This window comes from Buceros rhinoceros, unplaced genomic scaffold, assembly GCF_000710305.1.
Source record: "Buceros rhinoceros silvestris isolate BGI_N320 unplaced genomic scaffold, ASM71030v1 scaffold14972, whole genome shotgun sequence".
In the NCBI taxonomy this organism is placed as follows: domain Eukaryota; kingdom Metazoa; phylum Chordata; class Aves; order Bucerotiformes; family Bucerotidae; genus Buceros; species Buceros rhinoceros.
Window position 1 is genome coordinate 74466 of NW_010397446.1, and position 5707 is coordinate 80172.

A 5707-nucleotide genomic window follows, 5' to 3' on the forward strand; every position below is an offset into this window, starting at 1 on the left:
TGTTGGCGGTGTCCTGTGTCCTGCACTGCTTGGTGATGGCCACCAGGATGTGGCCCTCACCGAAGGTGACGGGAGGCCCGAGGAAGCTGTTTGCCTTCCAGGGTGAGGGGCCGATTCTGCCGAGCGCTGGCAGAGAGTCGCGTGTCAGTCGCTCGTTAGCTTGTACCACCAGGCAGCAGATAATCGCGAGTGCTGAATGAATAAATCCACTCCTTGTCAGCTCCCATCAGTGTCTCCTGCGTGAAGCCCTGATGCTTCTTAAAGAAGCAGACGCTGCAGATAAGTCTGTGTGCCATATTTGCGCAGTCGCCCAGGGCAGAGCGCGGGGGCGTGCTGCGGGTGTTAACCACCGAGTTAAACGGTGAGGTTCCTGGGAAGGATTTCCCATGGCTGGATAACCACTAGGGACCAAACCCCATCACTTGAAGACCTTGGGCTCAGCAGGCCAGGCCAGGAGTCCTCTCCTGTTGAGGAGGTACATTGGCACCAGCAGGAAGGATTTCCGAGAAAATCCTCACGCTTTGGCTGACTTCATACCCTCAAACTTTTTGGTCTGAAACTCAGTAGAGCTGGTTTTAGGGAAAAATACTTGTTTCAATAAAGACACATAGACACCAACATTCTCTTATAATGTGGTTTGTGGAAAGCAAATTTCCCTGCTCAGGCTTCGTGGTGTAGAAGTTTGCACATGCAAATTTAACATGAAAAATGCATCTCGCTTGCTTCTCACGCAGACCTGTTTTTGTTTTCATTTCTGGGGAAAATAGCTTTGAGAAGCACGCAGGCAAACACAAATCGTGGTGGAGTGAGCCCATAACAGAGCTTTCAATGAGATGAGGAATTGCTGAGCTTTCCAGTAATTTGGTCTGTTTGTTGTAAGTATTTTGTCAGGCATTGTCTAGCTGCCTGATTCTGTGGAGATCTAAGTCTGGTTTCCCCCCTCATTTATCCTCTTTCTATAGAATTTCCTTGTAATTACTAGTACTTAGCAGAAAACCTGGATTTGTGTTAAAGCATTTTATTAGTCAAAATTGTGTAATAGAAGATTTTTTCCAGATACTATTTAATGATCATTAGAAGGTCTCAGTCAAAGCCCACTTAGTCCATTGATGTCTTCTGTTGACTTCAATATGCTTTGAATCTGGCTCAGTACATTCAGAAATGTGAAGCTAGTGGCTGTGACAGCAGCAGGAAATACTCTCCATAGATGAACAATGTCTGTGGTTCTCTGTTTCCACCATGACCTCCTGAAGAAGTTTTGGATCAGTGTAGTGAAAACCCACTTTGAGTGAAAAATCCGCTGAATTCAGAGGAAATACATTAATGTTTAATCATTTAAAACCTGATTTTTTTCCACTTCTACGCCATTTTGGCTCTCACAGAAATCAAGGATGCAACTGGTACAATGAGGTGCAGCTTAGATTTGGTAATGGCTTCCATTTGTTTGGAAGAACAATGTCCCCCAGCAGAGATGGCCCCACGGGACACATTGGGTAACCCTACAGTTACTCGTCGTATAAAACCATTTCTGCCTTATGCCGTTCTCTTCGATTTCGAGAGTAGCCCATTTATTCTGTGATTATGGGGAAGCGTGAAGAGGTGACCTCTGGTCATCACCAAAGCCAGTCATTTTTCACCATTTTGCGCTTTCCGTGCCGCGTAACATGGAAGCAGAAGTACCAAACCCAGCGTCTGTTCCTGCGGTATTTCTGATCCGGCAGGAACACAGACTTCCCAGAGAACCGAAGATTAGTTTCTTCCAATCCGACACCTTTGGGTTTGCCACTTCAGCTCAGTGAAGTACCTCAGTGATTTACTGTCTGCTTTCTGTGCTCTCGTCATGGAAATGCAAATTACCGCACAGCAGGCCAGGCGCTGGAGAAAGTAGGTACTTTGGCACAAGGTTTCCACCCTCAGTTGTAGCCTGAGGAGTTAGATCAGCATCCAAATCTCTGCATCCTTTGAAGTTCCTCCCAAGTCTGAATAATTCTGAACTCAGAGAAAGTTCATGTCCTGGTTGAGTTTCTAATAACTAGGGGACAGCCATGAGTTCTGAAAAGTGTTTCATTAATTACTTCAAAGCAAAGCAGGGTCAAATTAGAGAGCTTGATTTTCACATGAAAACCTACCACCCCAACCGCCCTCCACCATTTTGCTCTGAGCAGGAAAACCAACACACCACGTCTGCAGCCTGCGGGGCTTTATTGCCCCCCACCACTTCTGCAGCTCCAGACTTGCTTCTCAAGCCAGCGCTTTGAGCAGTCTGGGAGCCACTGGTGTCAGCGGAGGAAGAGCTTTGTGGTACAGTGCTGGTGAACTTCAAAGCGTCCAAGGAGAAATGTCTCCCAGCTTTTTGTACGTAGGTGTTCTTTAAGAAACACCACTGTTACCTTGAGCACTGTGTCCAGTTTTGGGCCCCTCACTCCAAGAAGGACGTTGAGGGGCTGGAGCGGGTTCAGAGAAGGACAACAAAGCTGGTGAAGGGTCTGGAGAGCAAGTCTTGTGAGGAGCGGCTGAGAGATCTGGGGATGTTTAGCCTGGAGAAGAGGAGGCTGAGGGGAGACCTTAATGCTCTGTACAACTGCCTGAAAGGAGGTTGTAAAGAGGTGGGTGTTGGTCTCCCATACAACAAGTGACAGAACAATAGGAAATGGCCTTAAGTTACACGAGGCAACATCTAGGTTAGATCAGGAAAAACTTTTTTACCTAGAGGGTTGTGCAGCATTGGAACAGGCTGCCCAGGGCGGTGGTGGAGTCCCCATCCCTGGAGGGGTTTAACAGCCGTGTGGATGTGGTGCTGAGGGACATGGTTTAGGTACCCTGGCAGTGCAGGGGGAATGGTTGGACTCGGTGATCTGAAAGGTCTCTTCCAACCAGAGGATTCTGTGATTAATGACAGTTGCATAGTGCTTGCAGATTTGGTAGATAAAATACAGCCTGGTAATATGAGGCAGCTACCTCCTTCATTTTTCAAGTTCTCACAGTGCCACATGGGTGATGGGTGACCCGATTGTTACTGATCAAATGAATGCAGGAGAAAAGGAATGTTTCTTCATCACCGAGCCAGACCACCAGGCTCCCTGGACCTGCCCCCCTTGCCTTCTAGGTGAATCAGCACGCCGGGTGTCTGTGAGTCGGAAGAGAAGAGAGCAGAGCAGGCTGTGCTGGCGAGATGGGCTTAAACCGGAGAGGAGTGATTTCCTCTGGGGGAGAAGGAGGGTGAGCGAGAGGGAACCGGAGTTTCACATTATTCCTCTACGGGTCGTGTCGGCCCGGTGTTGTGCTTCATCATTAGCTGAATCGCTGGAGCATCCTGTCAAATCAGCCTCCTGCATAGATTTTTAAAACCTCTACCTGGCACCTGCAAGGTTACAAGTCAGCAGTGTGTCTCCCTTTGCCCTGCAAAGCCTTCCACAGCTCTTTCCCCCAGCTCCAAGCCACCAGAGTGCTGCACGGTCGGTAACCTGCCGTGGTGTGAGGTGACCCAGGGTGTAGCTGGAACCCTGAGATGTGACCCAGCATTTGTGTAGCAGAGAAAGCAGCGCTTTTCTTCCTTTCTCTTTTAACTGCTGTGCAAATGTTTCTGCATGTTTCCTGTTTATCACCGACCCTGAGCCTCCCTGGCCAGGCCATTCTGAGCTTGGCCCGCTTTCTGGTAATTGCATCTGCATTAAAGCAAACGCCGCTGCGGGGTTCCTCCATGCCCCTGTCCTTGCCAGCTCCGAGCTGGACAGCACGCCGTGGCCCGCAGGCACAGGGCTGTGCAGGACAGGCCTGCCAAGGGCTGGCCAGGCTCTGGGGAAGAAGGCACAGCCGCCTGCTAATTCCAGCCTCTTTTATTCTACCAGTGAGTTCAGATACCCCTCCTCTGCTAATGACATGCTGGCCGCTAGGTCCTCCTGAGCAGTGCATCAGGAGATGGCTCTTGAGCTCTACAGCCTGTGGTGTCCAACCCGCATCCGTTACCGACCTGTCTTCTGGGAATACACGAATGAGCGGGACCTGGAGCATCACCCCGCAGTAATGACTGCAGCGGTTGTTCTGAGGAGGTGGCCCATTGCACGTGAACTGTGCTTTGTCTTTGGGAGGGAAGCTGTAAGCTTGTTGAGGATGATCTTTATCAGGCTGCTGTTTAGAGAGCGGGGAAGTTCTTGAAGTAATACAGCCATTAGTGTCCTGCTCCTCTGCATGGGGCCAAGGCCTGGGCAGTGACAAGTACAGTAATGACACTTCTCCTTCATAAAGCCCCTTTTCACTGGAGGATTACGCAAAGTCATGCTGAGATGAGCAGATTAGTTTGGCCTGTGGTTTACAGCTAGGAGAGGGAGCAGACTGTGGAAAGCTGCCTGCGCTGGAGGGGTGCAACACACCAGTGAACTGCGACACTATCCTGAAAAGCTGCCAGGCACATCAGGCCTGATGCTTTCTGCATACCCAGGGATGAAATCAAGACCTCCAAAAGTATTATTTCCTCTCAGGATTTACTTCCCAGGAAGTTAAAAACATGCACAGAACCTTCCTACACTCACATGCTTAAACTGACAAAAGTAAAGTAGCTCCAGTTATTTCTTTTTAATTGGTCCCTAGTGTATGTCTGTAGGTGGTACGTAGGTACTTGCTTTCTGGTCTAGTTTTCTCTTACCGAACACAGGGCAGGCAGTGCTGTAGCTGACTCCCCTCCTCTGAGCGGGACTCGTAAATCACTGCCTTTTCTCATGCTTGAAGACAGTAACCAAGCAGGACCGTGACTGGAGGTGCCATCCATCACTCACTCGGTCTGAACGCACGTTGCCGCTGCACCCACCACCAGGTTTGTAGAACTGAATCACCAGTGCAGCTAGACAGACCTTCAGCAAGGACTTTCTTCTTCCACAGGCAGGCTAACCCCCAGGAGGGAGCACAGGGTGGGGTGATCCCCGCCACAGCCAGCACAGCAGTTACATTCCCCATGGAATACCTGGTCTCCCCATCCAAAGGGAACTTTGTTGGAGTTCCAGTTTCTGAGCAGCTGCAGTGAACAGCTGCTGGTGAACCTCAGCACTGTTGGAAGAGTGTTATGGGAGTGGGTGCTTCTTCTGTTTTGTTTTTCAAGCTCATTCTTGAGGCAAACCCAGCGTTACCAATTGTAGGGCTGAACAAGCTCTCTGCAAATACCAGTGCGGATCTTGCAAGAGTAACAGGTTTTCTTGAAGAGGAGACAAAACTGGAATAAACAAGCTCTCCCCCTGGGTTTTTGGTGGAATAGCTGTACAGTTGAGATCTACCCAGCTTTCGTTTCCTATTTGTAAAGCGGCTTTCGTCTAAGTGGTGGTCATGAGTGAGTTCCGCCTCCAGAGCTGTCACCACCAAGTGCTGTGTGTCCCTGAATTCACAGCAGTGCTGGCAGGGCTGGTCGGCGCACAGGCGTGTTTACATGCATTCCCCACTGCTCTGAAGGAGCTTTTTCCAGGCATCCCAAATGTGGAAGTGGATCTCTCGGATGACTCTGACTCTGCAGAGAGGAGTAAGTGTCTTTGAAAGCCTGAGACTGACCCATGTATTGACCCTTTCCTCCAGCCTGACATGAGGAAGGTGATGTGACGTGAGAGTTGCTTCTGCTGGTTTTGTGCGGGGGGTAGAAGAAGAGAGATCTGGGGTGATCACCACCACGCTGGGAAATCCTCCTCCTCTGCAGTGCTGGAAAACCACCACTTTCTAGTTTCCTGCT

The 5707-nt window shown here is 49.7% G+C and overlaps 1 protein-coding gene across 1 annotated transcript in view; it reads left to right on the plus strand.

Annotated features, from left to right (window-relative positions):
* LOC104502310 (serine/threonine-protein kinase BRSK2) overlaps positions 1–5707 on the plus strand; it is a gene marked incomplete at its 3' end in the record, with an annotated part of 114808 nt that overhangs the window by 41687 nt on the left and 67414 nt on the right. The gene's annotated exons all lie outside the window — the stretch shown is intronic.